The 17958-nt window shown below is 39.7% G+C and overlaps 1 protein-coding gene across 5 annotated transcripts in view; it reads right to left on the bottom strand.

The window, feature by feature from the left end:
• The window catches only part of arvcfb (ARVCF delta catenin family member b), a 297352-nt gene extending 279776 nt beyond the window's left edge, over positions 1-17576 (bottom strand). For all 5 annotated transcript variants that reach the window (XM_087848924.1, XM_087848925.1, XM_087848928.1 and 2 more), the window contains exon 1: positions 17211-17576. The gene's annotated coding sequence lies outside the window, so the exon portion shown is untranslated. The remainder of the gene's footprint in view (positions 1-17210) is intronic.
• Between the last annotated feature and the right edge of the window lie 382 nt (positions 17577-17958).

Below are 17958 nucleotides of genomic sequence, written 5' to 3'. Positions count from 1 at the left end.
TAGTGGGTAACAGACGTCTCCGAAAACGTCGGAGCGCTTTTGAAAATATGTGGTGTCTTGATAAACTGAGCAGATATTTAAAGTTTACACAGCTACATTCTCACCGGAAAATATGTTAAATGTTTATTTTGTGACCCAGAAAGAATAATAAAAGTAATATTAAAACTAACTAGCTGCCGCCATTGTTGGAAACTGAGCTGGGCTGCGCTATGAATTCTGGGACACAGCTTCTTCTTCTTCTTCGGGGTTTAACGGCAGCTGGCATCCTTGTACATGCAGTGCTGCCATCTTCTGTTTCAGTCCGTTATTACACTCTTAAATCCTACTACTTATTCCTGCATCTTTTGGGATCTTACAAAGCTTCAAACGACACGTCGACTATTAAATCAGTCGTCGACTATCAAATAGTCGACGTAATCGTGACTAGTCGACTAATCGTGGCAGCCCTAGTCAGCAACATCACGCAGACAGGCTGTGGCATTTCTATGATGCTCACTTAGTCCTAGGAGGGCCAAATTTTGCCAACAAAATATTCCCCCACACTCTTACACCACCAGCCCCACAACCACTACCCCGAACCTTTGAAACAAGACAAGATGGATCCATGCTTTCATGTTGTTCACACCAAATTCTAATATTACAGCACATATCGAGACTCATCAGATCAGGCAACATTTTTCCAATTTTCTATTGTACAAATTTGACGAGCCCTTTTGAATTGTAGCCCCAGTTTCCTGATTTTCCTGACAGGAGTGGTACCCGGTGTAACTTTTTGATTCAAAGATACTGTTCTGCATACTGTTGCTTTCCCCTCAGCTCAAAGTAGGATGGACATTACCCTGACCTGTGACATCGCCCAGAGAACTTCTGCTGGATATTTTCTCTTTTTCAGGTCAGTCTCTGTAAACCCTGAAGACGGCACATGGAAAAATCCCACCGGACCACCAGTTTCTGAAATACTCAGAACCTCCAACAACCAAGTCACATTCAAAGTCACATAAATCACCTTTCTTCCACATTCTGTTGCTCAGTTAAAATTTCATCTAGATCAGCGGTCCCCAACCTTTTGTGCGCCACGGACCGGTTTGTGCCCAACAATATTTTCACGGACCGACCTTTAAGGTGTCGCGGATAAATACAACAACAAAAAAAGAAGATTTATTCATAACACACATGAAAAGACCCAGGAAAACCGAGTTAACGAAAAAAAAACAATAACAAAATAACGCTAAAAACCGATAAAAACCCTGAAAACTATACATTTCACACCTGAGCCTCAACTCTCGCGGCCCGGTACCAAACGACTCACGGACCGGTACCGGTCCGAGGCCCGGGGGTTGGGGACCGCTGATCTAGACCATGACTATGTACCTAAAAGCACTGCATGTATATCTAAAGGTTAAGGATCAAAGACTTTTCCCAAGCAAACTGACAAACTCATATTGCAGAAAGTCATTGTTCCAGGCCAAGAAATTATCAATTTTTACAAAACTGATGCAACATTGTAATTTGTGAGACTTGGATGTAAAGATAGCTAGCTGCTAAGCTAAGCTAAAAGAATGATCCATTTAACTGTTGTCTTTGTAGCTCTTAGAAAATACAGAATTATTAAACTATTACAATCCTCTGTAAGGTTGATTTCATTACTTCATTTAGCTGTAATTGCTTCTGTTATTTGTGCTGTGATTTTTTTTTGTTAAAAATTGATTAACGTATTCTACCTTACCTTCCAAGGCTCAATTACACATCCTGTGAATGCTCAGGAAAATTAAATAGTTTAGCTCAGCACAGCAGGAGAGCAAATATCAATGGAGTCTGAGAAAAAAACCCTGATGTATCTAATACTCTAATGAGGCTCTTACATAAAAGCATGCATTTATTCCCATAAAGATGTTCTGGCTCTAATCTAAAACTGCTCCTGGCTTTTTTTGTGTTTCCTTTCAAGTCCAGTTCCTCAAAGTTGGGAAAACTTCAATTTTTCATCTAAATACAGTGAAGCTACCAATTATGGCAAATAGTGTCTGACATTTTACTTACTGAATAACTTAAAGTCATAGAGCAGTTGATTAGTTAGTTAACTGTCAAACTGCTACCACTGTTATACCGTTCCATTAAATTCGGAGACAGAGCTAGGATCCGCTTTGATCAGAATAGACACTGAAAGCAGGGGGAGTGGCACAGTTCTGCCCTAATATATTAGTTTAGTTTTTATTTAAAAATCCACTCTGTTATACTCTGATTTGTCCTTATACAAATGTATAATTCCCCCCAATTGTAATGTTGTTTTATAGGTCTAATATGCTTATAGTATGTCATATATATTTTATAGTATTATGAATGACAATGACCTTAAAGAGGCATTTGCTTTAGGTTTTGTCTGTTTCTTTTAAATAAAGTCAAAAGTCCTGGTATCCTTTCTAGGTTTTCCTCCTGCTTCCACTCTTCATGCCAAGCTGAGTTAAACTATTAACCTGTAACTGTTACACGGGCACATGCAATATTAAAGAAACTAAACTATTCATGCTCTAGTAGCATCCACTCACTGTGGAGGAAAAAAGTAGGACAAAGTGCACTCAATGGGGATTCCAAAAGGATAGTAATTGGCTCTGATAGTATAGCCCGCCAAGGACAGGTCGTGTGAGATTTGACCTCAGCTCTGACATAACTAAAATGCCAGATGGCCTATCTGATGTGCTAGACTGTTTACAACAATACTGCACGACTGCAAAAAAATCTTTGCCAGTGTTTCTTACAAATGAGACAAACTGTCTCATTCACTGAGGGTTCCATCTTTACATAGTAGAAAGCTCAAGAAAACAGGGTTTCCCAAAAATCAACAACAGTAGACACATTAGGCAAAATAGTGACAGACAGATAGCGGGAGTATGCAAAGAATATTGGTGTTTTCACTGTAAATGCTGCAGGAAAATAGAAATGAGCTTTAACCTGCTATCTCATCAAGTTCCACCAGGATGTCTCTGTGAACAGGCTACCTAATAAAGCAATTTACAGCTACTATCCAGATACCTTGTCCCACTTGAACCTGGAATTTACAATTTTGCTTCACACATTTAAGCTCTGGTGCAAACATTAAATAAAGACAAACCACAAACAATCTGCAGGAAAGGTTGAAGATTTGCAGCTATAAAATTGCTAAGCACATTCACTACAGCTGCTTTTTATGATCACTGGTAGATTTTTTCTATTGACTAAAGTGTTGGATAGATTTAGGAGACATCACAAAGCAGGATGAGCTCAGCAGATTCCAGAAAACATGTCTTGAACATGTTTTGTATATGTTCAAGACTCTCTTGACTCATCAGCAAGGAAATGGACCCAACTATTCCAACTTGCTTTTCCTGTTTTATTATTTTTCCAATATCAGATCTGATTCTTGGGGGAAGATGTTACTGGTCATCTGAGCGGTCACTGGTGATTTAAGAGGACAGTGCTTAATGTCTCATTGTCTGATGATACGCAAGTGTGCGTGTCATCAATGCTTCTGTTTCATTATTTAGAAATGCCCTTCTTGTCCTATTGCTATATTGATTTCCTCTATCCATGTGGCTTTTCTAGTCATAGTCTGTTCAAGAAAAAACAACAACTCTATTATTAGCTTACACCCTTTTTTGTACACAGACTGGAAGAAGGCTCCCAGTTTAAGAGTATAGACCTGGACTGGCACATCGTCGACTCCAAGCCTGTTCCAGCTCTTGTGGTGATTTTCTTTGCTGCTTCCAGCTTCTTTTCAGCAAGTCATCAAGCTCATTTTCTTAGTATAGTGCTGCCTAGTTTTTTGTCTCCACTAACATTTGTCAACTAACATTTCCCCTGTTCCTGAGTCTATCAATATCTGTGCCTGTGCCCCAGCCAGCTAACATTCTTCCTGTTGCTGAGCCAACTTATCTTTATCTCTTGTACCAGTGCACAACTTTTTCATGGTTGTGCACTGGTACTATGCACAGGTCAGTCTTTGGCTGTATCCCAATTCAGGGTCTGCAGCCTTAAAGGCCGCATTTTAAGGCCGATTACGTCACAGCGATGCGACGAAGGCTGTCCCAATTCGAAGGCTGCTCGAAATGCGGCCCTCCAATGCGTCCTTAATTTCCCTGAATTTTAAGGATGTGGCGGTGTAGACTTCGTGGCCCAACATATCCCAGAATGCTTAGCGCGGCAGTGGGTGGGGATAATTTTGCCGAAAAAAACGGCGGATGAGGGGCGCCCGAAGAGTAAACTTTAAGTAAGTACTGAATATTATGTCACTTATTTATGTGCAAATGTTTAATAACGAAGAACATTAAAACATTACTGTTGGCCACATGTCGGCAAAGTTATGTGACATAAGTGACGTTTGTACTAACTTGGTTTTAAAGCCTTTACTTTAAAATATACGCCGTTCAATAGCTGAGCTTAATCAGAGAATGATCAAAGCTCGTGTAGAAACAAACAAACAAATGAACAAAAGATTTTCTCCTTCATTTCTGTCAAACAAAGCTGTATGAAACGTTTCCAGCTGTTAGTATCATGGTTGCTAGGCAACCTGGGCAGGGCAACGGAGGCTACACCGTCCCATTTCACAAGCCTCGCACTTCCGGCCTTAGCGGTCTTTAAGTACGTGGCCCTTGAGGATCGTTGAGGCTGCGTACTTTAGGGCTGCAGACCCTGAATTGGGATACAGCCTTTCTACATGTCGTAGCTTTGTGCCATCACCACTGTGTAATGACAAAAATATGGAGAAGTTATAATATATAATCCACATTCTTGTAGTGACATGAAACCAAACTGCAGCTGTACATTTCATGCTGTTCTCTGATCTTTGGTTAGTTCTCCACAACCAACTTTGTGCAGTTCAACATCAGTGCAAATGGACACATCTGCTACACCATAAATTCTGCTTGAGTCAACTAACACCTTTGTCTGCTCCAGGGCTCGTGCTGCCTGATGCCTTTACTGGCAGCTGTGGGATTTCGGCCTGATGTTTCCAATAACCTCCCAAGGGCTCCTCTCGCTAGCATCGAGCCATCTCCATCATAGTTCGGTCTTACTCGCAGGACTCCTGCCAGGCCTCGCGATGGGTTCTGCCTTGGTTGCCAGCCTCCTACCAGGCCTGCAGCGGAGCTTTTTCCTCCTTTCTGGTCTTGCCTATTTGCTCATCCTCTGGGTCCTCCAATTGAGTGGCTTCGCCTGCGTGCTCTGTTAGCCATACGTACAGGAAACCTCCACTTCTGCTTTTCTAGCAGTGCATCAGCATGATGTCTCCAGTTTCAATGTGCTCCTTCCTTCAGGCCACCTTCCAGAACGTTCCAGTTGTTCCCAAATGCTGTCCGACTGAGTTCCCCTGTGCTCACACTGGAGCGTCCTATGTTTGCGTTCGATACCTTCGCAAACCATTGCAATAAAGATTAAGGTTTAAGTACAACTACAGATGCAGTCAATTTATTAGGTTTTTATTTTTTTTTTGTAACAAATTATGACACTATATAATAACTGACCATCGTAGTTTTTAGAGAGTAATTCTGGGACTATTGAGATTTACAATTAAGATTTCTAATTTGGCTGTAACTGCTAAATACATTTAAGAATCGCTCTATTTTACTTACATATAGATATATACTTTTTTTTTAAAACCACTCCTCAGTATAACTGGAAGTGTGAAGGGTACATAATTCGTTAACAGTTAATTCTAACTGACAACCAACATGTTATAAAGACTAACATGAGGAGGGCTGCTGACTTCCGTCTTCTACTGTATATTTGGTTTCAGTGTGTGGTTTGGACTGATCGGTGCTCCTGAGTGACAGCTTCAGTGATTACAATTAAGCAGCTCTTATCCCTGGACATAATCAAGGCAGGCCAGAATGTAGAGGGTGGAGTTAATCCTCCTGTGGCACAGAGATCCAAGGCTGGGAGTGGAGTAGGGGGATGTGGCTGGTTCGCAGAGTAAGGATAGACAGAGCGATGGGAGACAGACTGATTTGGTCAGTGTCTCAGTTGGCAGCCAGCTGATAAACAGCACATTAGGGAGGGAATATAAAGATGTACAGCTATTTCAATCCACCGAGAGAGCGTGAGAGCAGGTGGAAAGGGGGGGAAGGTTTTAAGAATATTGAGGAGAAGAATTTAATCATCGCTCTAAGTTAATACAGTGCCGATGAAAAACAGAGAGGGCGTAAGAAAGGCGACTGGATTATGAGCGAGTCAGCATGTTAGAGGACAGTCCTGTGGATATTACAATAACAATGAGCCGAGGTCCCAACGATTGGTTAGATTCAAACAAAATCTCATTTAAAACCAATTTTTACAGAAGCGTCACCATGTCTGGTAGTGGAGAGCTGCCTGCACCCACACCTGGCATTTAAGGACACCACACAACATCAGCTTGAAAAAAAAAAAACACACAAACATCCTACTTTATAGCATGACTCAAACTCAGCAACTGGGAACAGGATGAAAACATTTTTAATAGAAAAAAGTACAAAAACAGATTCTTGTATAGTAGTTATTGATTTTTGAAATTACTGATGGTGGTTTGTGTAAAGCATATGAAGTGGTTTTATATATACTGTTAATTACTTTATTAGCTGCAATGTAATATATTTTTGGTATCTGTAACCCAGAAAAAATGTTTGATACTCAAGACAAACATTTTTTTTACAAAAGTAAAAGGCACAGAACAATACTGGTTCATGCAAATATCTTCAGCTGCAGTTTATTTCCTGCATTTATTGTTGTTGTTTGTTTGTTTTTATCACTTAGCATCTTGTTTTTGCTGCTGCTAACCGAGAGTTAGCAAAGCAGACTCGCTGTTTCTGTCTAGCTACTGTAGCTGCTTCTCTCTCCTCTGGGATTATGAGAAATATAACACTTTTTAGACACAAACAATTGTGTTGTCCTGTTAAAAATAACACAGTCTATGAATGTTACAGATAAACAGGACAGCTATCACTTACTGTCAAGCTTGAGCATTACTGTTAGCTTTTTATTATTAGCCATAGCTAATACCTTAATGATGAGTGATCTCCTAAAGAGAGACAAATGACAGTAGGTCCAAGGATCTAGGGACATCTAGAGCATCTTTAGGACATTATGATAACATACAATCACTACTGAATATAGCATTCACTGATATAGGCACGCTAAGTTTCCAGCACATCTAGTTTCTCTTTTCTCCAAAGTATAGAACAAATTAGTCTCGGGTTATTCTCATTTAAAGCTTTTAACAATTAAAATGGTCTGAATTTTGACCTTCTATGACTGCTTTCATTATATGTGAGCCTTTGGGTTCAGCTAAAAACGGTGCAATTCATCAGAGCAAAACATCCTAATAGTTAGGGGTGGGGGAAAAAATCGATACTGTGTAGTATGGTGATATTTTGTTTGCTAATAATGTATGGATACAGGGACAGCAGAAATCGATATTTTGTTACAAAAAAGGTTTTTGTGCTCTGACTTCAGAGCACGTTGATCCTTTTTCTGAGCAAGAATCCTGACATTCCTTCACTGTCCAAATGTGTTTAACTTTTTTTTGGCAGCAATAAACATGACAGTTTACTTATTTTAATTTAAGACATGTTTTATTTTAATTAAGTTTAAAACTTTTTTATTTAATGTAAAATTATATTTTGTTTTAATTTACTTTCAAATTCTTCAGTTGCTGAATGGGCTGCATAGTTTTCATAAACTGCATAGTTCAGAATAGCTATAATTGTACCAGATGGTTGCGTTCAGTTAAGTTGGACTAGACTGTAATACAAACCGTTCAGTTTGTCAACAATAAAACTGAAATGAGAGAAAGACTGAGTGTGAGACTTTGATATTAGATAAAATGAATATTGATAAAGTTTACCTTTATGTACAGAATCTGAATATCGCAAAATAATTTTAAAAATTGCGATAATATCGTATCGTGGGATGTATGGTGATTCCCACCTCTACTAATAGTGTACAACAATCCGACAGGCCGGGATTGAAAAGATGAGAACTGAAAAGAACTAGCTGGCTGTTGTTGTTGGCAATATCTGCCTTTCATTCTCCCAACCACCTGAGGCCCAGAGAGGCAGAGAAGGTGAAGAGACTCTTAAAAGACTTTAAATTCTTTCAGTAATCGTGGTACTTTTTCACTGAGTATAACTGTCACTGCAATAATATTCACTATATATAACTATCTAATCTTTAAAAGCACATTAGCTGTTCAACTGCAGCACTAGGAAGGACCTTATTCTATGTTTTTTACATCTTGCTAATATTAATACCGTCATAAAGTCAAGTTATATTCTCCAGTATTACTTGAACATCGTACCTTCTCTGTTTTTTTGTTGAAAGATTATATTTTATTTAACTTAAAACAATTTTTTTTACAAAAAGGTCAGCATATTAAACAATACGGGTCATATGAAGCATTACCTTTGTGGAGGAAAAGGATCTGATTATATCTGGGGATTTGCTCTCTACTTTCACAGTGTCACTTCACCAAAGGTCCCCAGAGCTGATTTTTTTTTGTAGCTGCACTTTCTCAAATCACTTGACAGAAAGCCACAGGAGGGAGAATTTTGATGTTTCTGTTTTTATTTCAGACCGAAGTCCTTCTAAAAGCCAACCAAGTAACTGGCTGCCATCTTAGAATGACTCCTTGCAGCCATTCTGAAGCCCTACAGGAATGCATGAGTAGAAACACCAACCAAATGCAAACAAAAGATTCTTCAAAAGCTTTCTGACTTTAAAAAGCTGATTTTTCACTGCAACTTTATTTATTATTAATCGTGCACATTTCACAACATTACCGCAGAATCAACAGCTCATCTCGTGAGTACTGAACAAATGTCACGTTGATTTATGTTCTGTATACAAAAGGCAAGAAAAAGTACACTTACCTCTGTCATTACAATAATGATAATGAAGAGAGAGACATGCCTGTTACCACATGGGTGATAAATGGACTGATTCCTATATAGCACTCAAAGCTCTTTATACAACACGCCTCACTCATACAAGCAATTTTTCCTATTCTTAAGTGATTTCTATCTAACATTCATACACCGATGGATGCATCAGAAAGCAACTTGGGGTTAGTATCTTGCCCAAGGATATTTGGCATACAAACTGGAGCAGCCAAGGATTAAACCACCAACCTTTCAAATCAGTAGATGCCCTCCTCTACCTGCTGAGCTACAGCCCAAAGCTAGAGACCCCGATCATGATCCTCTACTGTGTTCATGCTTTGGTAACGGATTGGCTGACATGTTTCCCGTTCGGTTTCAGAAATCTCTGATAGATTTCTATTCAGGGTTCTTTTAGCTCCATGTCTCGTCCCTGTGTTAATATCTCTGTTCCCTTCAGAGCAACCCAGTTCTTTCTAGGCAGTCAAATGTGTTTTGCCCAGGTCCTGTTGAAACAAAGCTACACTTTATTACCCTTACAAAACTTCTAAATTTAATCCCCTGACAGAGGTAATCGATGCAATCCTAACAAAATTCTGTAGTCACACTGTGTTGACTCAGCCCAGACAAAGACATGAGTTATAGCCTTTGCTGGATGGGTGATGTAGAACAGGTGCCAAGTCAACAGATCAGTGCCAGGATGGGTGGCTGAGGGACTGTGGAGCTGGAAGGCCAGGGAGGTTGGAGGTGCATGTTAATCACTTCAGGAGCAGGAGGCAGAGCTCTGCAGGTGTTTGTCCCACAAAAGGCCCATTCACTCCGAGTCCGGGCTGGCTTTCTTCTGACCACTCACTATTACAGACAGCTTCAGTCAGCTCCCAAAACACAGCTCATGCACGATCCATCTCAGCAGAAGAAGTTATGAATCGCAGTCATCTCCGTTTCCATATGCAGCAAACACACACAGGAATCAGCCTTTGTTCTCTTTGAAATAATTCATGCGTGCTAGGATAGCGTTGCTGATAATTACCTCTCTACGTGACTCAGTCAAGAAATACTGCGTACATTTTTAACACCGCTGCTACTTGATGCATTTGGCACTCAAGGATGTGAAGCACATCATTTCTGCTCCAACTGAATAGACAAACACGCAATGCCCTTTCTATATAACTCCGCTGCTCTATAATTCCCGTGCACAATCACTAATGAAATGCTACATTGACCATGAAACTATAATGAGACGAGTATAAGGCTAATGTGATTAACTTAACATTGTCTCTCAGTGTAAAACATTGCTACAAATATGTTGACACTGATGATCAGGGTCATTTTAATACATCGTGTCTTTTATGTTGTTTGGAATGACACTGAAGCCAGTTCTGCAAGCGCAAGGTCAAAATTTCCACAAGTCATCCCAGGAGGTTCAGGTGTTCATGTGCCTAATTTGTGAAATCATGTAATCTAGGTTTGCCCTATGCGTGTGCATTCTTACATCAGAAAATTATGTGTGTGTGTGTGTGTGTGAAATGAAAAATCGTTTTGTCCAGACAGAAAAGGAATCCATGGTGCCTCTCTGGATAATGTTTGCAGCAGGTTTTTTATTTATTTCATTTCACGGCAGGAAAAGCATACGTGTAACTCATCGTATTAATAAGGACTGTGCTCCACTTAGACCCTTTTTAGAGTTAGTTTTAAAAAGTGTCTAAAAGTGGCCTAAATTAAATTAAGTGTAAGTGCAAACATACTCTGCAACCCTAATCAAGGACGTGACCAGAAAATATGACACTTCTGCACAACGTGGTGCTTTTTTCTGGTTCTTGCCCCACTTCTACAAGTTTCATGTGACTTTGTGTTGCTGGAACAGCTCGCAGAGTTTATTGGTTCTTGCAACATTTTGCTTGCCAGCCTCCACTTAACAAAATGACTGTGCCCAAGGCCATTGAACTTCTAGCGTAAGGGACTTAAACCTCAGCCACACACACCAACACAAGGTGAACTGGTTGCAGTTTGCATCACACAGTTCAATCTCAATACCACTTTGGTGTCTTCATACAAGCTGCGTCTTCCATGCAAAGTACTGGTGACCACAGCTACCTACAAGAAACCAAACTAATTTGCTTTTTCTGACCAATTTCTACCACTAACGGAAACCTCCTGCAATCACTTGCCAACCAGTTGCAAAATGTACACTTTTCCTTAGTGACCAGTGGTTGCCACAAAGTTTCTGACCTGTCTCTAGGCAGATGTGACTGGGGCCTTATTAGTGAATTTATACTTATGAAAACTTATATCTGCAAATATTTTAAAACCATAAACCCTTCTGAAACCTTCTGCTGTAACCTGACCTGCACCTCACTATAAATTTAACATCACCATCAAGTTAGCCCACACAGGTATGAATGCTGGTAACAGTGTTGGCCAGTTGTGTAGGCTGTGTTGCATGTTCTACATAGATTCACAGCAAAAATGTAGTCAAGGTGTTAGAGAGTAACAAAGTCAGGCCCAGCTGGGCACTGGCATAGAAAAGGTGATGTGTCTCAGATGTCCAGTTTTCATCTGATTACCCAAGACACATTTGGAAAACCATCGCTGCATTTAGCATTACTTAAAGTGACAGTAGACTGGTAAGTGGACCTGGAAATGATCAGGAGGAAAGATTAAAGTCTTCTCTCACCCCAACCGGTCGCAGCAGATGGCCCCGCCCCTCCCTGAGCCTGGTTCTGCCGGAGGTTTCTTCCTGTTAAAAGGGAGTTTTCCCTTCCCACTGTCGCCAAAGTGCTTGCTCATAGGGGGTCATATGATTGTTGGGTTTTTCTCTGTATCTATGAAGCGCCTTGAGGCGACTTTTGTTGTGATTTGGCGCTATATAAATAAAATTGAATTGAACTGAATTGAATTGAATTGAATTGAATTGAATTAAAGTCAGTAAAACCTGTTTACCTTTTCTGAAGCATACGCTTTATCTCATCATAGCAGGAGAAGTAATCAGGTGCACAAATTAAACTAGTAACCTTGGTTAGCACTGTTCAGTTACACCTCTGCTTTTCTTGCATTGACGATTCATAAATGTCATGAAAAAATATCATTTGTGGTAATAATTACACCTGTGCTTTGCTGCTGACTCAATGCAAGCTGTGAAAAGACTTCTAGGGTTTTAACAGAGTAACCAATTTATTAAAAGGCTTTCATAAAAATGTTAAGATTACCTTTAATCAGACAGAATGATGAAGTATGACACTCTGTAACTGCATACATGTTCATCTGAATCTCCAATTGTTTTTGCTGTTGATGCCCCTTAATCCCTGTTCCAATGAGACAATGTGTCCCAGCTACTGCTGGTGTGATTATAATGGCTGGCTGGATGAAGCAACATTATAATGCAACCAAAATAGATGGGTGGATATTTCATGGGTGCATTTATATTACTAAAAACTGTTAGGATAGTGTTTGCTATCTCTGACAGCACAGAAAAAGACAATAAGGTGGCACATTGATAAAAACACTTGCTTGATTAAATGTCATAGTGGCTGAATCCTTTATTTAGAGGCTACGATAATTCCCTGATTTGACTTCATAATATGATTCCCCCTTAAGAGGCTACATCTCTGCTAGCAGTATTGGTTGTCCTAGATACACAAAATGCAGGTACTATAAAATGCCCGTGGTCTGTTGCAATACACTGCAACTGCTATTTCAGTGTATTGCAAAAGAAATGAATGCATGGAGACATCTTTTCTGTTGTTTACAACGCTCCTTTTGCAAGTGTTAAGATGTCTTGCAATGGTACAAAATATTGGCATGGAAATGTTAGTATCATCCGTCAGAAATATCAGACTGTGACTAATCGTGTATCACATAAACCAACCTGCTCTGTTATGTCTGCCCCTGTGACACAGTCGGGGAGGGAAGGAGTGATGGATAGATGGAAAGTATAACATTCAAAACACGGATTCAAATTCAGACAGTGCCACTAAACTGAAACAAAGACGTCATCTGACCAGCTCACACAGTTCAAATTACAAATATGCCACGGGGCTAACATTTAAGAAAGTTTTCAAGCAGCGGACATCCTAATAAATTAGTGCCTTACTGCATAAACTGTTCTCGAGATTAAAATGACCTCAGGTCGTGTCAGGCTCATTAGAAAAATGCCATTTTAACCTTCTGATCTTTAAGTGGTGATTATAAAAAAAATCATCAAAAATTAAAAAGTTTGGTTTGGTCTCCATCGATAGGATAAAACATTTTCCTATTACAACCATTCTGTGTTTTCACAACATGCAGTAACCCCTATAATTGATTTTTAAGATGATTATGGCCAAATATTTGAACATTATTCCCCTCAAGAAAGACAGAATACATAAATACAAGACAATTGGCACACAGGGAAGTGTGTGATAACTTACGTAGCAAAGGGAAAACAAAGATGTTTTAGACATTAGCATTCATTGGGAGTCTTCTTGTTCACCCCCAGTTGTTGAGTATTTTTCACTTTTCGGCACACTCATAGGTGGCGCAGAGATTCTCATTCTGTCCAGAGACTGCTCACTGTGTGTGAGCTGCAAATATTTTCAAAATGAGCTCCTACCTTATTACCAATCAGTCTAAAATGTATTAATAATAATAATGGATTGGATTTATATAGCGCTTTTCAAGGCATCCAAAGCGCTTTACAATTCCACTATTCATTCATTCACAGTTGTAGCCACAGCTGCCCTGGGGCAGACTGACAGAAGCGAGGCTGCCATATCGCGCCATTGGCCCCTCTGGCCAACACCAGTAGGCAGTAGGGTAAATTGTCTTGTCCAAGGACACAACGACCAGGACAGAGAGCCTGGGGCTCAAACCAGCAACCTTCCGGTTACAGATCCGCTTCCCAACCCCCTGAGCCACGGTCGCCCCAACTTTTGTATTCTGACAAAAAAAGCATCTGAGGAACTTTTAAAAATATGATTGTCATGACCTAAGTCAACCATAGCAAACGATTAAGAGGCTAAGGCCCTACACACATGCAGTGTGTAGGAGCATTTTGTTTGTACTAACTGTGCTGTAAAGTGTAGCATACACCTATATAGTGATACACATCAAGCAATTTTTTGGGATGTTTCTGAATGCAGCAGCGTTCTCTGTAACAAAGTCTGAAATGCATAAATGAGCTAAATTCTGAGTCAGAGCAAACCTTCTGCAGAAATGTCAAAAGCCTTAAGAGAGAAAGACATCAGATGTTTTTTCTTTTCTTTCTCTTCAGACTATAAATTACTGTTTTACATAGTGCATGTGTATACATGAGGGCTGTTATCGATACACAACCACTATGTGAGCTGGTTGACAAAGCCAGCAGTGCCTCGGGTTTGTACTACAAAGCAATTGCAACATATACAGGACATCCCTATCTTTGTTGAACAAAGACAGTGTTCCACCGATGTGGACATTAAAGTTATTCTATTCTATTCGGTTTTATTCTGTCTGGCTTCATTTACTTTAACATCTGGACTCAAGTGCAGGAGTCATTCCAACGTGATTGGTTGTCATTCAACCCAGGGTTTAACTTTCTCGCTACAAACACATTTACTTGAAAGGAGCGGTGTTAGCAGCATCTGACCAAACTCCAACACAGTACAGAGAAATCTGTGTGTGTGTTTGTTTGAGTACATGTTTGAGTACATGTTTGTGAGGACAGAAAATTGGCATGCTGCTATACTTCTGGGGACCAGTAGTCACTTATGGGGACAAAATGCCGTCCCCACGAGTTTGAAGGCATTTTTGAGGCTCAAAATGTGGTTTTAGTGTCAGGGTTACTATTAGGTTATGGCTAGGTTTAGGATTAGGCATTCATTTTTGATGGTTATTGTTAGGATAAGCGGCTAGGGAAAGCATTCTGCCAATGAGATGTCCGCAGAGAGAGAGGATAAAAGTATACAACTAAAAGCACTGTATGAATGTCTGTGTACTTTTAGCACGTTGGTCAGTAATGCTGAAGGACTATGATACTTAGAAAGTCTTTTTTTTTTCAAAACCATGAAAGAAAGCCACCAAAAATACCAACTGTGTAGCAGATTTACCAGATGAGTTTTACCATTAAGACAGGAGCATATGCCAAATTATATTTGCATATTCTATTAAATTAATATTTAAATTTACATAAGACAATTTTAGCCTTGTTTTTTCAGCTACAGCCCAGCTGCTATCTAATGGTCTGAAAACAAGTAACAAAAAAAAATAAAAACAGAATTCAGATGTAGATTTAGTCGACCAGCAGATTTAACATAAACTCCACAGATGCAAACAGATTCACTCTATTTGCATAATATATTAATGGCTACAGAATAATAAATATTGTTAAACTAAATGCAACCAGCAATGGACAGAAATGAAGGATTAAAGTTGCCTCTAAGGATCTATATTTCTTAGTGAGAGTCATCAGGGAAAGATGAAGACTATAAATCCACCAAGGTATAAGGGATCTTCCAGGAATGGCGGCAATCCTGAGTATTGACTTGTCTGTAGGCAGGGAGTTTGTATCTGTTAATCTCTTATCTTCAACATAACCTTCTTCAGCACAGGTTAGATCTGAAGAAGAGGTTGCCATGGCAATGTGCCCGGTAAAAATCAAGCATAATTATTGCACTGAAAACCCAGGTTTAAACCTGAAGTTACCACTTGCTGCATAGTGCAGACCTTTGGCCTCAGATCTCACTACAGTGTCACCACTGTTTGGATGGTCACTCCATACATATTCCTTACACAAAAGAGTGCACATACACAGACACCCATTATGGTGGTTTAAGCTTCCAATTAAAAGCATTTAATAATTGATCTGTGTATATCCATGTTCCACTTGAAAGACTCGGCATGCAGGTCGTGTTATATCTAAGTGATAACTCACACATTAACACAAGGTGTTCCTATCCAACTGACTCCAGAAAACTCAAGGAAGCCAAGTTGCTTTCACTTAGATCTTAGATAAACCTGCAGTCAGGGTTATCACAACATTTCAATGGAAATAACTAGTATTACTATAAAATTGTAATGAAAAAACCCAAGCATCGGGCAGTTTGTGAAGTAGTCACAAAATATAAAGTCTTATGTTGTTAAATGGGCACAAATCTTCCATATTTTTGAGTTCTATGTGGCTATGAAGCAATGATATATTAGTAGGATACTTTGGTATCCTATTTGGTTTAGGACAGCTGCAACAGCATGTACTGTCTTAGTCCTTGTAACATGTCATTTTGCTTGCTAGGCCTCCTTTAATTACATTACTGTTCCTTTGACCTTCTACTGGAAGTGACTTAGACAGTAAGGAAATCAGAGTCAGATGTAAACACTGATTTGTCTGAGCTGCTCACTTGCCATCCAATTGCCAAAGACACTTTTTAAAAGCAAGTGTAAACTCAGACCTAGACTGTTTGAATGATGGTTCACTGACAAAGCTTACTGATCACAGTTTTTAAGTTTTAAAAAGTACCCTCATGTTCATCTGGAAAGAAAATTATAAGGCTGTATAGTGGGTTTGTAGATGATCTGTTAATGGTCAGTGGGGCGGGGTTGCAAAATACCAATTTAACGTGCTTTCGTTCTGAATGTTGAGTGTCACAAAAAAAAGAAAAGATTGGGTGACAGTTTATAAATTTCGATTTGCCACGAGGCTGAGATATAAATTAATTGCACAGTTAATTGCTTTAACAGCGCACCTCGAGGCCATCGGAAGGCTATCGAGTGTGAAAAGCCTGATCAGGATCCATCAGCGTCTATTGAGAATAACTCTTTCAAAACATCCACTTCACTCGGGCGTTTGCGTGTATACAGCACTATTAACCCAACAACAACAGCACCCCATCAGTCAGCCGCCCCTTCTCCAAATAAGGTAATTAGAGTAGAGAAACCGGAAGACTCTCCATGGAAACTCACTCACAAACAGCACGAGCGAAAAACAATAGAGCAGTGAGGATGAGATGATTGACAGCTCGTGGCGGCTCTCGCTTCCTTTGACTGCATCCATGAATGTTTACAACACGGGAGCACGCGCAGATATATTCAATTTCATCCAAGCCTTCGTTGTTATAGATTTTTTTAAGGAGCATTAAATATATCTCTTCCCACCGCGCCACCCTAAAAACGCATATTTAAACAATAAATTAGCTAAAGCTTTAACCAAATAACACCGAGTCCAGTTCATTACACTTCAGACGAGCACCTGCTCATGTCAGGAAACACAGCCCGCGGGTTATTGTGAGCTTTCCTGATGTTAATTGACATTTTTGTCACACCCGCCTCCTGCTGAGAGAACAGGATAAAACTTACGAGATAATAACAGAGCTGTATTCTGGTTACCTCAGTTTCTCCCGGTCATCGTTGCTCCCGCAGGCGAAGTGACTCCCCGTTGTGATGAGCAGTACTCCGAGCCTCACCGCGAACGCCGTTATGTTTGCCTGCAAGTTAGCCTAGCTGCTGCAGGGAGAGCCTACTACTCTCACAACCTGCCAAATCTCTCAAACTGGAGTTGGCAGGTTGCTGTCGGCGCGTCCCTTTAGTCGCTCCACATGCAGCGGGGAAAAAATAAAAAATAATAACAAGCAGTAAACCTAACCTAATGGGCTTTGAAGTTATTGGATGCACTCGAAGCGGCTAATAAATACGTTAATTAGAGACTGCGAAGTTGTATTCTAGTGTATGAAAGGCAGAGCAGCCTTTATCCCGCTCATCCACAACAGTGCTGGATGCTGTCGGTCACAGCGAGTGTCTCCGCCCCATTCAAACTACTATTGGAGGAAAATTAACCTTATTCGATTATTCATAAAAAGACTTGTTACTTTCAGTGAATTTACTCCTGTTATTACGTTTAAGTTTTTCTGTCAGTGAATTAAATTAATTTAAACCTTCCATTAAATTTCATAAAACTCTATATCAATTTTTCATTTTATTTTATTTTATTTCATTTTATTTTATCAGTTTCATCTTGCATTTCTCTGTAGGCTTCTCCTGTCTATTGATATGACATGATTGATGTCAATACTACATGGTGAAGCCCGCGGGAATACAAAAAAGACGTCTACAGAATATTTTTCAAATTAAAAGTGTT

The sequence above is a fragment of the Neolamprologus brichardi genome, chromosome 12 (assembly GCF_056152115.1).
Source record: "Neolamprologus brichardi isolate AB-2024 chromosome 12, ASM5615211v1, whole genome shotgun sequence".
In the NCBI taxonomy this organism is placed as follows: Eukaryota; Metazoa; Chordata; class Actinopteri; order Cichliformes; family Cichlidae; genus Neolamprologus; species Neolamprologus brichardi.
This window is presented reverse-complemented; position numbering and strand designations above follow the sequence as displayed.